At 37.8% G+C, this 19,235-nt stretch overlaps 1 protein-coding gene across 1 annotated transcript in view; it reads left to right on the forward strand.

Moving 5' to 3' along the window:
* Positions 1 to 19,235, forward strand: part of PIK3C2G (phosphatidylinositol-4-phosphate 3-kinase catalytic subunit type 2 gamma) — a 307,338-nt gene that overhangs the window by 57,790 nt on the left and 230,313 nt on the right. The window contains exon 2 of the mRNA XM_068948368.1: positions 18,822 to 19,025. The gene's annotated coding sequence lies outside the window, so the exon portion shown is untranslated. The remainder of the gene's footprint in view (positions 1 to 18,821; positions 19,026 to 19,235) is intronic.

Below are 19,235 nucleotides of genomic sequence, written 5' to 3' on the forward strand. Positions count from 1 at the left end.
GTAGGTAATTATAGTGTATACATACATACATATATTTTTTAGTACCTTATGAGGAAACTTTAGCCCTGTAAAAGAAAGGCTGCTTTAGCCATGGATGGGGGGATGCCGGCCTAAAACTTGAGTCAGTTCCTGTCACAGATGGGACCTCCATCTGCAAAGTGAGGTGACGCTTCCATACAGTAACAGAAGTCTGTGAGAATAAAAAAATCCATGAGCAATGATGACTTGTAGTGATGGGAATGTCAAATTCTATATGAATTATATGTAAGGTGTGAACAGTAGTTTCTCCAAACTAGTATTTTTATTCTTGCAAGCTAAATCTGTTAACAAAAAAAAAAAATAAATACAGTTTTCCCCCACGCTGTAACGTGCCAATTTGTTAAAACTGAAGCTTCATGGGGCACTTTGCCAAATATTGTGATGGAACCTGCAGGTTTTTTTTATTATCAACAGTGCAGTTCTTTGCCTTGGTTTTCTGTCTTGTGCACCTTTTTGTGGCAAAATTTGACCTTACTAACTTTCTGCATGTCAGAATAAGATAGAAATCTGTTGCATTAAGCAAATAAAAAAAAAAACCACTACTATTTAAAGGGAAAAATGAAATGTTCTTATCCTACAAGCAGTATAATCTCTGTAACTGAGGATGTGAATGCTACAAGATTTTGATTGCCATGATGTAGTTCCACTAAGCACCACTGATTACTTTTCATCTTCAGATGTTATGTAAGTCATAATTAATTGATCTATTCAACACTCTGTGCAATCAAGTCAGTAAATATTGAAAATAATTTACTAAGCGTTGAGTAAGAGTTTTGTGTAAAAGTGAGCAACATACTCAGTTATTATTGGGTTCTAGGTTTAAGGTGAGGACCCCTGATCTGCCAAGGGAGAACAATTAAGGTTCTGTTAACCTAAGGCAGCGTTACCTGTGTGATACCTATTCTCTCCTGTCATGGCTAGTAACCCTCCCTCCTAGTATCTGTGTGAACTGAAGTCCTGTCCTTTTCAACACCTCTGAAAAATGGTTTTAATTTGAATTAAACGTCTCATGCAGTTTAGATGCTTTTTCCATATTTCTTTTGAAATTCAAGTTAACTTCTAAAATGATGCGTTATCAAGAATACAAAATCAAATATTTTGCTTTTTCCATTATTGTTTTCCTATTTGCTTATCACATGTATAAGATGAATTAAATATGCAATTTAAAAAAGTTTCAGAGGAATAGAAAATGCATTTTTTGGGGAAACAAAATATACGTTGAAAACATCTTGCCTGGCCCTTGGCTACTGATATTCATTTTCTTCCCAGCCTGCAGCAGATGGCATATATTTGAGAAACTGTGCCCCTCTGAAGCCCTTTGGGATGAAAGGAGACCCAGTAAAAGTTATTAATCTGATCTAATTTTCATGAAGTACATCAGTGGACTATGGATCTTTTTTTGTCCAGTTTCTTCTTTGGTTGCAATTTTATTCAACTACTTAATTCTATCAGTCAATCACGATATAGAAATTCTGCCTAATATTTTTTTCTTCTTTTCACCATTTAGGCATAATAGGATTTTATTTGACATTTACTTCTGCAAAATGAAAAACACTTGGTAGGTAATTTCTATTCAAAACCCTTTTTAGATAGCCAAAAGAATTACTAATCAGTTCAGCTTATTACAAAAGTTCAGAGCTATATCATGCTGTGAACAACTTTTAGTTTCTAATGTACGTTAAAGCTCTCCTTTTTGCAAATTTGAGACTGAAAGCCTAATAGCACAGAAGCACTTAATATGGCAGGGCTTCAGTTCAAACCTGTTCAGTCTTTCTGGTTCTTACTCAGAGAGTGGTAGGTGAATCCTGGTCAGTCAGTTTGTTACCTTTGAAGTTCTCGAGGAACCTTCACTGGTACCACATGGGAGCCTGCCATTTAACAGGCCTAAATACTGCAGTTTCCTGGTCAAACAAACGTGCTGTTTCCTCCATGCTAGAGGCCTTTAAAATGCCTAAAAAGATCCTTTTCTGGCTAGATAGGTATTTGTTTATGGATTGGATATACGAAGAGCAAACTGTTTGGCTTCTTAGTCTGAGAGATCTTCCTCCCTGGAGCCCCATTAGTAGTTTTTAGTATGGGATTAATTTTTCATAAGTACGAATTAGTTTGATATAATAACCGATGTTACATTTGTTACATTTATAAAAAGTTCCAGCTAGTTTTATTCTGAAAGAACTGAGAGACTTTGGAAATGGAAGTTGTCATGTCTGGGTACAAGTGTCTCTTTCGGTTTGTGCTAAAATTTAGTTGCCCTCTGCCAGTCTGAGTGCCAAGATGCAGACCTATCTCAAATATAAGCATCAGTTTTAGAAAACTGGATCTTGTATTGTGGAAACACTTGACCATAGTTTGAATTAAGGAACTTCTTGATGATGTAATTGATCTACAACTGATGTAGTTGTTCTACATCCACTGGTCTTCAAAACTATTTTGATATATTAGTTAATACTTTTCCACCAAAAACCACATTTTGCAGACACAGTGATACAGTGACGATGATAGGAATAGAGTTTTCCCCGGTAAGTAGTTGAGGTATACACTGATTATATCTCAAATATCCAAATATTTTGGAAAAGCTACTTCGATTATGGATTCCATTCCCACCTTTTACAGAAAAAATAGTCTAGAAAGTACATGATATCATAGTAAGTGATTACTGATGTGTAAATTGCTAATTTTCCACCCACTATCGAACAAGAGAAGCAGTAGAGCAATATTTATCATGACTGCAATAAAGCAAATTTAAACAAGATGTTTCCTAATGTGCTTTATCCTAAACAACAGAAGTGTGTGAAAGGGTGAAATGATTCAACACAGGAAGAGAATGTTTAGTACTTTCGCCCCAGGCTTACATGTCACTGATACCATTTAACTAAATTGATGTTATTAAACAGTGCAGACTCCTGGGGGGGATACTTGGGTTTAAAGTGTGGCTTATTTTGGTTATAGCTTTTTCTGTTTATAGTCAGTTTAAGAGAAACTGAAATCCGTTATTTGTGAATGAGGAGAAGATTGTCCACACTTGGATCTGTTTCCGTTGGTTTAACCAAGCAGGTTTATAATTTCAAGTCACTATTCAGCTAATACATGTAGATAAACCCAAAGTACTTGTCTACTGTGTTGTGGTACCTTGGGATTTGAGTAGCTTCTGATCTCGCTCGTCTACCTTTCTAAGGTCCTCAGTAAATAGATGATTTCTTACTCTGCTTTTCTTTGGTAATTTCTGTCAAAACTGACATTGATGCTAGGTCATCTGGATGTACCATTGTTCCTTGGGTGCTGTAATTCACGAGGGAGCGTGAGCAAAGTACTTTGTATTTCCTCTACTGCCAACCAGAGCTGCCAACCTGGGCAGAGGAAGAGGAAGCAGCTAGACAAGCACAGAGCTGTCCTAGCTTCCTCTTCCTGATGCGTGCTACTAGTGCTTGCACCCATTGCTTATCCATTCTTTGTATTTGCTGGTTGAGCACGGTACCAGTTTTAGGGAGGCCTGTCACACAGGTTTCACCAGTTAGCCTTTATAAAGAAGATCATAAAGTCTGAATAATTTAGAGGCACAGGTCAGCCTCTTTGTGAAAGCTGGAGGCATATCAATGATTTGCTGTGTACAAATGGACTTGTTTAAACCTCTTATGTTAATTGTGTCATTTTTGTTAATTTAAAGCTGTACAGTTTACAGGCAGTGCTTCAGTTTCTGCTTCCTGAGTGACACGTAATTGCCACTTACTTCGTAGCTAGTCTTTGGGAACCATGAAGTGCTGTGTTTGCTGCTTGGCCTTTGCTATTCTTACCACAGAAGTCTGCGGTTCATCTGTCGCTGAGAAAGATCAGAAACAAACCTCTCCGTGTATGAACGATATACACTATTGCTAGAAAAAACAACCCAAATCGTTTTTAAAAATGAAGCCCAATCTGAGGATCTAATTACATAATACAGAATCCTTGGCAGCAAATTTGGCATTTTCACGTTTCTTAACCAGTGCCTTATGCTGCCTCCAGCTCAGGGGATGGTCTGGAAGAAGCTGCAGTGAAGGGAAAACCTTTCTCCGGCGTAGCTCTCTGGAAAGCAGGACCTCAGGTACCACTTCATGGCTCTTACGTGATTTCCCTTCCATTCTGGGACCCCGCGCGTCAAATACAGCCTCTTGGTGGGACTTTCAGGTGCACAAGGTCCCACCACGAGGAGAGCCAGGAGGCTGCAGGGCCCAGGTTGTTAATGCGGAGCAAGCGCTTCCGTCCCGTGTCACGCGTCCCCTCCTGATACCGAACGCGGAGACGGCTCGGCGCCGCGGCGGCGCTTGGCCCGTGGGGCCCCGTTTCTTGGGGAGCGATTGTGACGGCGGCGCCTCCCTTGTGAAGCGCGGGCAGGCCAGGCCTCGCCGCCCTTCATAAACCAGCTCCCGGCGCGGTGCCCGGGGCCGCCTCGGCGCTTCGCTGGACCGGCCTCGCGGCCGGCGCGGGCCTGAAGGGCCGCGGTCCTGCCCCGCCGGCTCTTGGCCTCCCTCCGCAACCGCAGGTGGAAGGCAGTACGCGAGCTGAGTGAGAAGTGCGCGCCGTACGCGGCGGCGTGGGGTAACTGCCGTGTCTTTGCAGAGGAGCTTTGAGCTTTTAAAACGTTGCCGTGAAATTATGGTAAAAGAAGGGCGCGTGAAGACTGCGCGGTGGCTGGAAGATAAAAGAGAAAACTAGCAGTGAGATCAGAAAGTTGTTACTGTTATCTATGAAAAATGAATGCTTCTTTTTCCCCTCACCTCCCCCCCCCCCGTATTTTTCCTAGTAGGGTCTTTTTTATTCAACCCCCAGCCCCACTGCAGCCTGTCTCAGGTAACTTCTGGTTTTCAGTAACAGGAAACGCTGATCTTTTGATAATAGCTGTGAAGTATTTTATTGTAACAACAGACTAATGTAGTGATAAGGAATTTTTTTTTTGTTTTGAGGGAAAAAACGCTTTTTTATCGGCGCAAAAGAAGAAAGGTGATTGAGGAAAAAAAAGCCATATATAACGTATTAACATCCAGAAAGAGGCATAAGTTAGTGATGATTTATCCAAAGATATTAAGAACTAGGTCACAAATGTTTTATACTGTACATAGAGGCAAAATATCAAGTCAAACACTACCATTGTAGCCAAACGCACATTCTTAATGCATATTCACAGCTTTAGTTACAAGACTGCCTTGCTAGTGCACAGTTACAACGCCAGCACAAAGCTGGGCTTTCGTATCGCTGTTTTGTTCATATTATCATATCCAAAGAATTATCCGGATGCCTATTTGTCCTTTCTTATCTCTGCTGCTCTCTAACTTGACTACAGCAAACAAAATTTGACCTTTCTTGCTATGTTATAGTGAATGAAACTGTGATATTTTTGTTATTATTTAGCTCCATCCTCATTTCAAGATCAACCTAGACCCTAGTTTGGGAGTGAGTGGGGGAATGCTGTCAGTACCTGATAGCACTGAAGTATAAATTTCATTATCAAATTAATATAGTTAAGGAGTCATGCACAGATTATGTTTAATAATGCTCAATCTAAGCATGCATAATGGTTTTTGAGAAACAATGTGAATTCATTGGTAGTCCTCAGATCTGATTTTTTTAAATAATATTTATATAATGTACACAATATGAAAATTGGGCTTGTCCCCTAAAGTAAATCTTTCAAGACAAGTCTGTCTGCATGATTCCTGGTAGACTGTTGGACTAATACCATGATTTTGAAACAAGGCAAATTTAAATTGTTTCTCCATTTGTATTTTCAATGTTTTCTGTTTCCATAATTTGTACAAATATAATAATCCGATTTATTAAAAAATAGACAGAAAAAAAGCAAAGTCCAGTGGTCCATAATCCTGTTCTGGCAGGGAGATTAATAAGAGGTGATTTTTAGTTTAGTTTTATTATTCTGTTGTTAACTTTCGCATAATAACCTGTTTCATTTTACAGGATCATTCCTTAACACTGATACTATACTTCAGTCACTCAGATTACAAATAATTCGAAAATTGTGAGTGTTATAGTTAAAAAAAACAAAAACAAAAACAAAAACAAAACTTCCTTATGGATCTATAGCACCACACTAGATAAAACTAAAACTGCTCTCTAGTTCTTGTTTTGCTGTTGCTTCTTGTTGCTATATTTGCAGTGAATTAGCTTTCCAAAGTTGAGTGTCTACAGCTGTCATTGTACTGTGCTGAAGGATACCCCACTGGCCTATTTTTACAAACCAGTACCGTACCTTGCACCTTTATACAATGAATGTTCTCAGAAAGATTCATATTGCTATACTGTACCAGATGTGTGTGCAGTACCGTGTGATAGTAGAAAAATGTGATTAGTTCATTAATATGGATGAACTAAATATTCGTTAACATTAAAGTCCCTTATGGTCACACTTCAAACTAACTGTGTAGTTATCAGTACTTACGGATACAGATAATGGTAATTCAAGCTATTATTTTCACCCAACAGGACAGTAGGAAATATAAGAACAACATTTAACATTGGGTAAGTTTATAGATATTAACTGAATCATGCAGGAAGAAATCAATTCATAGATACCAGGGAATTCATTAATACCAGGGAAATAACGTATTTGCTTCACACTGTTTGAGAGTATAAATAGTGCAAGTTAAAAAAAAAAAAAAATTAAACTGGTCTGTGATTTTGTTGTTGTTTGTTTGCTAAAATAATATGTTGAGGTAAGGTTTTCAGCTGTTAGAATGTGGGCTGGAGGACTTGAGCCATACACATCTTCTAAGAGTCCATCCCATAAGGTCTTAATGAGATGCATTACAGTAAGAGCACACGTCAAAGACTGGTAGCAATCATGTGCAGAACTGAAATAAATATATTGCACTTAACCTTGACAGAAGAACCATTCCTGACTTTCAGTATGGATAATAAATATTGTAGTTAAGATTAGTGAAACTTACAAGGAAAAATAACTTGTTTGATGAAGTGAAGATATTCATTGAAGAATGAAGAATGAACTTTTGAATATGTTTTAGTTATAAATGAATTAACTGCTTCACATAAAAGTGGAGTATCACATACAGTATCCTTAGAGACAACTTTTAGTAGTTAATTCTGATACAATCGGTGAGATAAAAACTGAAGTCATGAGGTGAGAGCTTCATGGCGCTAGGTACTGGTAGTAGGATGAAGCGGGATCGCCTGTGTCTATAGTGTATTTCTTCCAAGGTAGCACTAAGATACTTAGTAAGACAAAGCAAGGAAGCTTAAACTGCTGCTCATTGCTCTGTTGTTGACTCTCCTGCACTATTTTAAAAAGGTATTTATTCCAACAAATTGGTGAATTTACCAGTTCAGTGTTAACTGAAAACCAAATAACCGCTCTTATTCCCTCTTACTACTCCCTGGGAAAACACAGGTATGAAAATGATCCAAAAATACGTCACGCAAACAAAAAGCGTGGGAGATGTGAAGGAATTGGCCTTTTCCAGTTTGTTTTGTTATTTGTTTATTGTTGGGGTAGAGATTTATTTTGTGAATAAATAATAAATATTTATTTCTTTTTGGATTTCTTGAGTAAACTACAGTGAGATTTACTAGAATGCCTAGAAACAGTGTTGGTCCACAGCCAGCTTAATTTGCACATATGTTCTCAGTAAAGGACAACAGGTAGCTTTGCCCAGTTCTCCCTCTGCCTCTTACCTCCTTTAGTGGTGTAATTAAAATGGTTGCTTCTCATCTTTAAAGCTTCTGAGGCCTAAAGAGTGGTAGTGAATAATGAAATAAAATATATGAGGTCTCCTTTATGAGGCTGTAAATCGCTTGCTTACGTTTAGTGGCAACTCTTTTTTTTCTGTTGAGTGAAGAAAGAATACTGGAGAGGCAAGAGCAGTGGGAAGAAAAAAAGAGGAGTTTATGCTACCTTGTCCTAGCATCTTGTCAAGAAAAGATCCTTATATTTTTCCTGTTCAGATTAGAAAATTATGAACCCTATTTTTAATCCCCAGTTCACAGCAGCAGAACACCAGGTAGTTATTTCTAGCATCTGTTTGTCATAAAGTAGGGTATACCCTAAAGAGACACTCTTCATAAACACTGAACACCAGAAATACTGTTCGTATTAAATTGGACCACATGAATAATACAGAAGTCGTGAATTTAAATTATTACTGGCATTTGGAGAAAATGGCAGTATTTCAGCCATTAAATAACAACTTTGCTTTATTTCTGGAAACAGAAAGTTATTAAGTTGTAAATCATATTGGTGCTGTGGCTCAGATGTGTTTCTGGTTCTCAGAAGTAGTCTGTTGCATTACATTTGTTGCCTCGAAAGTCTTAAGCCCAATTCTGTGAGATACTGCGGTACAGCCACACGATAGCGGCATTATTTTGGCCTATCAGCTCTGGATACCACAGTGTGTGCAATCAAAGAGGCATGGAGTTTTTGAGGCAGATTTATAATCCATGCTATGTTCCTTGCTGCTGCAGTCCCATAACTGGTGGTGTCACCAGCTATTTTAAAGTTAACTTGGGTACAATACATTACCGTTGCTGAGGGAACTTCTTCTCTTGCCCTTTGAATTCTGCCTCTTTCTATGTATTTAATACAGTAGGAGTAAAGCTATAGCAGAAGATGAGCTACATACGTAGGTAACTATTTTTGTAGCCTGCAGTCCTCATGATCTCCCCTTCCTATTCCTGCTTTCCCTTCATCCCTCGGCCTGTGTTCTCCTTTGTCGAACAAAGTGGAGGCGAGTTGGAAAAATAAGTGTTGAAGCAATGTTCTACGAGTGCCTGCTTGCTCGTGGTGTTTGTGAGGGCTCATGTCAGAAGGCAGAGGAGGAAGGAGGGATTTCACTCAGTAGTTTTAGTACAGAGAATTTGAGATTCCCTTCTCTGCCTTAGCAGAGATGTACTGAATGGTCTAGAGCAAATCATTTCCTTTCCTCCTTTGTAAAGTGTGGATGCTATATTTGCAGAAGCATCAGATAGTAAATATAATAAGGACTGTGAGAGACACTGTCAGTTTGGTAAAAGAAGTCTCTGCAGTTCAGTCTCTCCAAGGTTGTAGGAAAATAAATTGGATTTAGGGACCATAAGATTAGATGAAAGGGGTTTCTTTGGATTTTCTCCTAGGTGGCTTATTGTTGCTTCAGCTGTTACTTCAAAAGGGTGAACTCAGGAGGACATGAAAGGATATGGCTAGTGGAATCACTTGCGCTGAAGAACTCAAAGAACTCAGGTAGGAACTTCAAATTTATTTTCATCAGAGGTAGAAAAGCTATCGGAAACTGGAATACTAAGCAAGGGGAGATGCCAATATAGACGGGAATGACAAAAATGAACTCCAAGAGGAGAGCACCTTCCGAGAATGAAAAAAGCACTGAGTATCACAGAAAGCTAGCTGCATACTACAGCTCAGGCAATGTGCAGATAAAATAAGACCTGATAAAAGTTAAGCTGACTTAGACCATGTAAAAGAAGCTAAAGCAAATAGCAAAAGGTTTTTCAGCTACGTACATAAAAAGAGAAGAAAGAAGAGAAGAAAAGCCTACTATGGTGTAGGATCGGGTAAGATAAAAGCTAAAAAGTCACAAATAAATAACATACCTCAATTTCTGTAAGGATGATTAGGCTGAGTGTGGGGTCAAAGACAGGAAAGAAAAAGGAAGAGAGGGAATGTGAGCTGAAATGCAGAATATTTTACAATAGGAATATGATGTCCTTGAAGTAATAAAAATAAAATGAGATTCAGTAGTACAAACTGCCAGGTCTTTTTTTTTTGTTGTTTTTGAAGGACTAAAAACATTGATTTCTGTTATAAAATATAAACTGCTCTTTTTGGTGGAAGCAGAGATGAAAAACTTGGGTGGAGCAGGTGGTCGTAGAACATTTATGAGCCACCACTGTGATGTGCCTGTAAAAGAAGAAAATATAAATTGAAGCTGTAAAGGAAGCAGTTATTTCCATAAAGATAGGACAGTTTTCACAAGGTGCATTGTATTAGACACTCACCTATAATACTGCACACAGTTCTCATCATCCATGCTCCAGGAACATAAACGCAAACTGGAGCAGGTGAAGAGAAGTGCTACGAAGAGGAGTAAGGCTTTAGAGAACCTGTCCAAGAAGAGGAGATTAGAAGAGATCTATCTTTTCAGTCTTAGCAAGTCTAGTGTTGTTCTGATAAGAGTAGCATTAAAATAACTTCTGTAGCAATGATGTTTCTTATTATGCAGGCTGAAACTCTGGCATCGTTGAAATCATTGGTTTTCGTTTGTTTGTTTTTAAAAACTAACATCTCATTAGCTAATGAGCCATGATTTTTCTGTATACGTTACTTCCCTATTTAAAGCCACAGGGATTTTTCCCACAGAAATATGCATATTCCAATCTGTTAGGACCACCAGTGCTCCACAAATCAAGAAAGAGTTGGTCTTTTCTGCTACGAAGAGGTGTGGTTTTATTTCAGGAAAGCAATTCTTTTCACTATCCTAAGATCATTTGCCCTTTACCTCCTCCTTCCTTCACACATACCTGGAATTCTCCTGCCTTTTAAAGCATTAAGGTTGAAAATTAATTACTTTTTTAAGCTCTAATATATCCTTCACTCCATCACATAGATTTGTATGATTTGCGTGTTTGAAAGATGGGATGCACCTGAAGAAAATGTCATATTTGTGCTAGGGTATGAAGTGGAAGATAAAATGGAAACATAATTCTTCCTGCTAATTAAATCAAAGCAATGGCAAGGTAACCACACTTTAGATTAGGTTACTTCTCAGAAAATCAAATTAAAGACAAGTTAGAGTCCTTTACATTGTGGAACACTGAAAATATTATTCAAGTCCTATATCTGTAGCTTTCTTGTGCCATTTTTCAATTAGTCTCTTCACAAGAATAAACCTTTTAATAAACATATACAATAATACCAGTCACTGAGAGTAACTACTCTAAGTAAAGCAGCTTTTTTTTATGGTAACCAGTATAAAGTGACAGTTTTAATTATGTGAAATCTCTAATGTCTTAATGATTTTAGCCCATTCTGTTCTTTGTACATGAAAGCTAGCTTCATATTATTACTGTTTCCAAAGTTACAAGGAGATATTATTGGGCTTTAAATGTTTATTGTCATCTTAGCAAAGTGGCTTTTATTTTTTGTTTATATTCTAAAAACTTGGCAGAGTAGTGGCAATCCACACACTAATGGCTAATCTGGGTTTGTGCCAAATGAACAGTAATAGCTACAAGCACAGAAAAACCACTTGAAGAGTAAATGCCAAATTAATCCCTGATGCAACTCTTTTGCCTTAGTGGAGTTACACCAGGGAATACGTTTTCAGTGTGCATCCTGTTATAATCCATTATCTTTAAGGGAGCTCTGATATAACAGGACAGTCAAGCACCCTGGGTTCAGCAGTAGTCTTTCTGTCCTAAAGAATCTCAGATCACACTGCTGTTTGTGGCCTATATGCACCACTACTCAAAATAGCTAAAAACACTCAATCTCGCACTGAGAAGTCTAAATGAATTATACCTTTAGATCTTAGTTGGAATTTAGCATGTTGTAACTTCATCTCTTGGATGCCATAAAACCCTAAAGTGATAGGTAAGTCCTATTGAAGTCAAAATAGTTCTAAGTTTGATAAATGATAACTTTTTGTTATTTTTTTGTCTTTGTTCAATACTGAATCCTACAGTTTTGATACAGGCTTTTTTTCTGTTTTTTTTTTTTTTCAATTTGTTATTGCCACCAAATAGAATTGTTTTCTTGGGGAGACTGGATAAGGTCGTTTATACTTGTTATATGCTAAGTCCTGTTCTATAGAGGACAGCAGTGCGCTCTTGCTCCTACTGCAGGGTTTTAAATTTGTTATACTCTAACTGTGCCAAAAGGTAGAAGAACGGGGAGGGAACATTCTCCATACAAGGGGAAAAAATTGAGATGACGTTGTCCCTTAACAGTGGTCTACAGAAAAAGATGATTGCTACAAGCTGAGGCACCACCTTAGTAATCTGTCGTTATTAATCTTCATTTGGTTTAACCAGGAGAGCGAGGCACAATGCCTTAGTGAATTAAAATGGACCACAGTAGATAGTACTCTCAACTTCCTCCTTTCCTTCTTGTCAGCCAAGCACACTCCTTCTATATTCAGAAGTGTCATTTTTCAATGTTCTGGTCTGATGTACTATCAGGGTATAGTACAAGAAACTCCCTTGGTTCTCCTGTATCCACATGGGCTTTGCCCAGTGGCAACTGTTATGAATAAGAATTGAATAGCCAAGTCTTAGTTCTGTTATTACTGCTTGTGGACATAGTGCTTCCTTACTCACATGAAAAGCTTGTTAGAGCTCTAGTAATCTCTTCTTTTTCCTCTGTGTTCTTAGTTTTTATAATTTCATCAACAGTGCTATCATTTCTAAACATGGGTGCCAGAAAACTCTAGTAACTGGCCAAATGTATGGATATACACATTCATTGTTTCCGTTTTCAGTCCGTCTCTGCTACTGCTTACTGCTGTCAAGCCTATACTTTATCTACCAAAAGTTATCCAGTCATAGCCTAGTCCTAGTCCATCAAAATCCTGGCCACAATCTTGTCTGGGTTTGCCATCGTTCCTGTTTTGTTTAGTTCGATTTTTATCAAGGCATTGCTGCTGTTACTTTAGAATTTTTGTGATCTCCCTGTATTCATTGAAGATCATGATATCATTTATGTCTTCAGCTGCATATTCCTTGTGGGCTGATGAGCAGTTCAGCTGATTAATGCTGGATTTTCCCTGTGTGAGTGAACGGCACTTTTTTCCTGAATTCAGAGCCCTCACAGTGTGCAAAGGATTTCTCTGGAGGTATTTACCAATACCATATTGTTCAAATGCCATTATAAACTCAGATTTCCACAGTTGTTCTAATAATTCATCTATTCTATATATGGAGTCTATACCTCTTGGGGAATGAGATCACATTTATTCTCTGAAAATCTTTATGACCTAGTGACCTGTCTTGTTTAGAAACCATCACCATGATTTTCCTGCAAGGCATTTACTAAGAACATTCAAGAGCTCAATATGGTAGAAGAATGCAAATCATTTTTCATTTGCTATAGACATCATAAAAATATATCCTGGATATTTCCAATTTAACTTTCTGGTTAGGTGTTTCATTGTGCTGCCTTGCTAGCAGTGATATTCTTGGTTTCTTATCTTTCAAGATTTCTCACATCTTTCACTGCTTAAGCATGTTCGTATTTTAAATATAGGGCTTTTGTGCCTCTGCAGGCTGGTTGAAGATTGTAGTCTAGATAGTCTATGAAGCCTGGCAGAGACTCATTGTGTCCCATTTGTTCCACCAGCCACCCTGTGGTTCGTGAGTGTGAGCATGGCAGAAATTGATTGTAACCCTTTGGTTGTGTGCTGTGTACTTTTTATGTCCTATGAAATTGTTACATTAGCCTGTCTGGGCTTCTTCATCCAGAATTCAGTCACTCATTGACCTAGTAAGCGTCCATGCGCCTGAGGGCTCTTCAGAGTCTGAATGCTTTGTGCTGCTATCTCCTCCTTGATAGAGTATTTGCATTGGCTCACACTCTGCTTTCTTTTGGGCACTTACTGCTTTGAACTTTTTCTACCCTCTTGCTCTGTCATCTCAAGCATAACTAAGAATTGATCCAGACTCATTAATTCCATCCTTCTTGCAGTGATGCAAGAAACCATGAGAGAAAGCAGTTTTTCTAAAACATCCTTAATTTGTGGTTTCTAACTCTATCCTATTGGTTTAGAAAGGAAGGTAAAAAAAAAAAATTGCCTTCCTACATGTCATTCTCAACAGAAAACTAGAATGTTGTCCAAATGAAATTGCTATTGGGTAGGTCAGTTGATTTTTAACTGTTAGAAAAATCATATGCAGAATGGTTATCAAGTGTTTTGTATAAAGCCATAAATTCAGAAAAAGTGAAGCTCCAAAGATCATCTATCTGAAGGTACGAATGAGAAAATGGCATCTGTCTAGCATCCGAATGAGAGGAGGGTAAGCAAGCATACTACTACATTGTCAAATGAAGTGCAACTGAAAAGGTTGCAATATTGAGAGCTGGGATGAAATTCAGAACGTTCTTCATACTTTGAAGAGAACATCCAGGAGAAATCATCTAGGCCAGGAGATAAAAAATAGTGCTAAGTGGTATGCTTTGGGAAATAAATAAATAAATGAAACGAGCACAAATACAAAATGGAGCATATTTGACAATGCCACAAAACTTCAGATATCTAATCTGGCTTTTGTAGATTCCAAATTGTATTAGCAAATGCTAGAATGTTGTTGCCAAAAAAAAGAAAAAAAAAAAAATCCCAAACATGATTAGGGATTTAGAAACAAGAATATTGTGTAAGGTCCTTGGGGTAACTGCTCCTCTCTGCTCCCAAGTGGTCATGAGGCATGAGTAAAACTAATTCTGTTCTCCTTTGAGTGCTACTCTTTAAGAAAAATAGTGAGATTCTGGAGGAGAATGGCAAAGGCGAGGAGATGTTTGAAATGATGAGTCACAGTTCTAAATCCATCGAGTTCAAACGAGACCTGAATTAGGCAATGCAAGTTGATACATTTCAAGTTTGAATACAGCCATACATGAGCTTACACACCTAAGTGTGGTGAAATTCTCCACTACATGGGTATTGGATTCAAGATAGCAACAGTAGTTGAGAGGTAAACTGATGGGCTTTCATCTGTTTCTTTCTCCTTATGACTGAATAAAGCAATGTCTCATCAAAGGTATAAAGTTAGACTCTGTCTGTTGAGGATGTTAATAAAAAAGCCTGCATATCCTTTGCAGACCTGTATATATTTTGCTGAACAATTAAGGAAGCTTGAAAGTGTCAGTTTTCCTGGCTTTTATAATTGGAAGAACAGTTGCATAATATGTACATTGAATAGCACCATAAATAATTTTCAGAACTACTGGTCTGTTTCCTCTTAGAGAATAATTTTCTTGGGCTAATTATCAGTAGCCACATAATTAATTCCTCAGAAAAAATTAATCAAAGCATATGCAGTAATACTGAACTGATAAAATCTTCTCTTTAAACAATGCTTTTTATGCAACACTTGGCACCTGAAGTAATCTTAATGCCTTAATATTCATATAAAGCTGAACGTCAAACCCAATGAAATGTTTGTAGTCTTTCCACTGATTTCAATGAGTTGTGGAGAAGGCAAAAAAGGTGAAAGGTGGTGTTCCATGTTACAACCAGATAAATGAACTAGGCCATGGCGGTTTCATAGTTTTTGTGGTGGTTGGTTGTTCCTCCCTCATCTGTGCAGAGATCACTAGTGATCTCTGTATGTTTGCAGGTTTATTAATGCTGCCCGGGTGTGGTCAAATTGAATTTGCAATAGAAGGAAGATGTCTTTTTAGGCTGAAGTTTCTATGATCCTGAAAAGCGAATATTCTTTTTTGAACATCCTACCCTGGCCCATCTACAATAGACTCGCAGCAGTTTTCCAACTCCTGGATCTGTCTCGAGCTATTTGCTTTGTAATTCTTCATAGTTCTAGAGTCATAACCTCTGATTTTTTTTCGTTTCTTCTTTTCTTTTTAATACAGTTTATCATCGATTCTTTTTTTTTAATTTCTTTTTGTAAATTATTTCTGTACCACAGTCTGTAACCCTGCTCTCCGTCACTTCAGGTCTCTCATATAACCTTAATATTCTTTCATGCTATGTTCTCAAAAGTTAGCCGTATTTGGTGTAGGCTTGACCGCAGTTGCTGACATTATATTTCCCTTTCAGGTTAAATTACTTTTGAAAAGTTTTTTTGTCATTGTGCATCACTTTTTTATTATTATTTTCTTATTCTCTTTGTTGTATTTAGATTTGAGGATCATACAGGAATTTAGAAGTGCACTTACTATTCAGGGGTAGTTGTCGTCTCCTCTGTGACAGCATGCGAAGACTGCCACAGCTCTGCATGTAAAGTGCTTCAATTCACTGCCTTGTTCCTCCTCAGCAATTCTTCTTGCTTTTTGCTCTTGACTGATGATGTGGAGCCTGTATAGGAAATGCTTCTTTCCACTGCATCTTCTGCCAGCTATTTTTAGTTTACTAATCACTTACATCTGGGGAAAAGTGAGTGACCATCTTTGATGTGGTTGACTGCCTGCCTTCTTTTTGGTGGTAGTGTGATAATGGGTAACACTGCAGAGGTTTGGAGAACAGGACTTAGGAACATCCCATTCTTTTTTGGGGCGATGAAGCTGTGAGCTAGCCAATCTACCAGCTTCCTGGCTGTCATACACAGACCTCACTTTTACTAGAACTTTTTGTAATCTGGTGAAATGAGACAAGTCTTTTTAGTGATTGTGTAGATGTTTTAATTCACCTTGAATCATCACTACATCATGGATTTTCAGGCCATCTCGTTTCCATCTGCTAGAGAAAAGCTAGAAGTCAATATATCTCTGCTCTCTTTTTGGTTGTTGAAAACACACATAAAATGGAAAAAACGGCCACTGCCATAACCTTCAGTTGTTGCCGTGCCCACGCGTGATAGCTTTGGTAACTGACAAAGAGTTCTGAGATCTTGTGAGGGTGCTCAGAGTAAAGCAATAGCAGTACTGTTTGGTCCTCACTATTTCACTTCTCCTGGATGAACCATAGCCTACAGATTTTTTTTTTTTTTAACCCCTCAGTAAAATGTAGAAAATTGTATTTATCCATTTAGGAACCTGTGTAGGAGAAATGAGGCCTTGCCTACTGAGAAATGGTTGGTTTCCAGCCAGAAATAAACTGGGACCATCCTATAATCCTAAACTGCAGGCACTTGATGAGGCACTCTAAACCTGGATTGAAGGTAAGGTTGTTGAAGTGAACTGGGGTGGCTCAGCACCCAGGTTAGTTGTACCATTGAGGTTCACCCCAAACACTGTGGACTATCCATTTTTTACTACAGTTTTTCCTCTCTCTCCCATCTTACTGTTGTGTGTGTGGGCCTAACTAATATAAAGAAGACTTGCTATGATTCTAAAAGGAAAAAACAGGGCTCAGCTGAAAAGCACAATTACGTTTTCTTGTGATGATTTCTTATTTGCCACAAAGTATTCCTGCAAGTTGGGCAGGATTTTTTTTTTTTAATCAGAGAACATTTTGGGAAAGAAGAAGGGGAAGAGCACTGTGGCTAAGATGTTAGTTCTTATGATAGCAACAAGTCCGCTAGGTAGCTTTATTTTTAGAGGTTCCCACACAGTTTAACAGTGCAGAAAAAGATAAATAGAAAATGAATTATGATAGGATTTTTCTTTTATCATTTTAATAAATTTCTCTAGGGTGCATCAGTAATCCATTCGATGACTACTTCTCCCATCCTCTCATCCCTTCAAATCCATGTATTCTGTACTGACTGGGATAACATATGAAGAGTGATACTACAAAGAGACACAGAAATATGTAGTGATCCCTATACCTTCCCTGAATATGTTAAAATAGTCAACAAAAACATGGTAATTTCAACTCCAGTTCATTTGATCTAATATTAAATTAGCTGCTCTTGGGGTATCCTCTTTTTAATCAGAACACATTTGTATGCTCATAGTTTTCTTTGGGGAATTGAACAGAACTGCTATAAGTAGAGATGAGATGCTTCTCCCTCCCTCCCCCAGATCATTTTGACCTTGTGATATTTTGAGCATCAAAGGGATGAAACGTACTTTGCTTTTTACAAGCAAGACCATCTTTTTGATATGAGCTTTCCAGTATGGGAAGCAAAACTCTATTATTTCTTCAAAATCCGCTTGGTCAGGTGTATTAGAACCAGAATCAGTTTAAGCTTTTCGTTTGGAAAGATGATACATAAAACTCTTGGAAAGAGGTAAACTTAATTAGAGAACAATTTATTTTGAGAAAAGGGGTGGTGAGGTGGTATAAGGGAAAAAATAGCGGTGAGGTGTATATAGTTGGGACAGTTTTTCTTTTAATTGAACAGTGAAGTTTATATGCTTGTAAAATGTAGATGGTAAATTTTATTGGTCTTGCGTGAAACCCCGGTAGAAGCAAAGAGACCCTGGAAAAGAACAAAGATCTATTAGTGTCATCTTGTAAGACCAAAACCTTTTTGCTAGTGGTGTTTGCTGATGTGCTCCAGTGATTTAATTTATTGTGTGGGGTCTAGAAAAGAAAAAAAAAAAAGTGTTATAGACCTCTTTATTTAAAAAGCAAACAAACAAAAAAACCCCAAAACCACATACTGAGGGGGGGGGAAAAAAAAAAAAGCCCCTTGAGTCCATTAACTTCATTGCATGCAATTCTGAAAGAAACAGCTTTGGATTAGCTGGCAATTGAAAATCCCATAGGAACGGAATAGCTCATATGCATACTACCCAGGAGAAAACAAAATTGTCACATATTTTGCTTAAGGTGTGGGAGGAAAAATCAAATCAAATAGCATTTTACAAGTGCATGTAATAACTTGAATTTAAAACAAGATATGTATTATTCAAGTAATTCTAAGCATGGTGTAGTAAATTTTTCATGAAGGTTAAGAAAAAAACTGACAGAAATATCATTTAAACTGAGTGTTTTTGATGCTGAACTTGAAAGTGGGGGATTTAATAGAACTTTTTTTAATGCGACGAGACTCAGATAACATCATATTTGGCAAAGTGCTTTATTGGTTTTTGGATTAGGGTTTTTTCATAAATTTTTCTCTTCAAACTAATAAAATTCATGTAGCTGTCAGTTTGGATTTGATCCCCATTTTGTTTTGCCTCAACAGTGTAATCTCTATCAGTCTAACTTATTTTTATGCTGCATTTACAGGGTATAAAGATGACAAATCACTCAAGTCTCAATGCTGGTATTTTATCAAAAGCTGGAATGAATATCAAGGCTGAGGACAACAGAGAAAGATGAGACTCAGAGCAGCAGCAGTTGTATGGCAACACAAGCTGGACAGATTCTTCCATTTTACTCCTCTGCTTAACCCTTTATGTTAACAGTCTCATACAAGTCTGCTTTGCACAGGTAAGGTACAACGTTATTCGTTCTGAGTAAAGGTATAGAAGAATCTGTGGGGAGGATGGATAGTGGTATACTCTTTATGGAACTGTGAGATTTTTGCTTTAATCCTAGCCTTGCTCCTGACTATGAGTGTCATTTCTGATGCAGTCTCTGCACCGTCTTTTGATGTTGGCTTCCTTCCTGGCCAATGACTGCTGGGATAAAAGTAAACAA

Source organism: Struthio camelus, chromosome 1, assembly GCF_040807025.1.
Source record: "Struthio camelus isolate bStrCam1 chromosome 1, bStrCam1.hap1, whole genome shotgun sequence".
NCBI classification, from domain to species: Eukaryota; Metazoa; Chordata; class Aves; order Struthioniformes; family Struthionidae; genus Struthio; species Struthio camelus.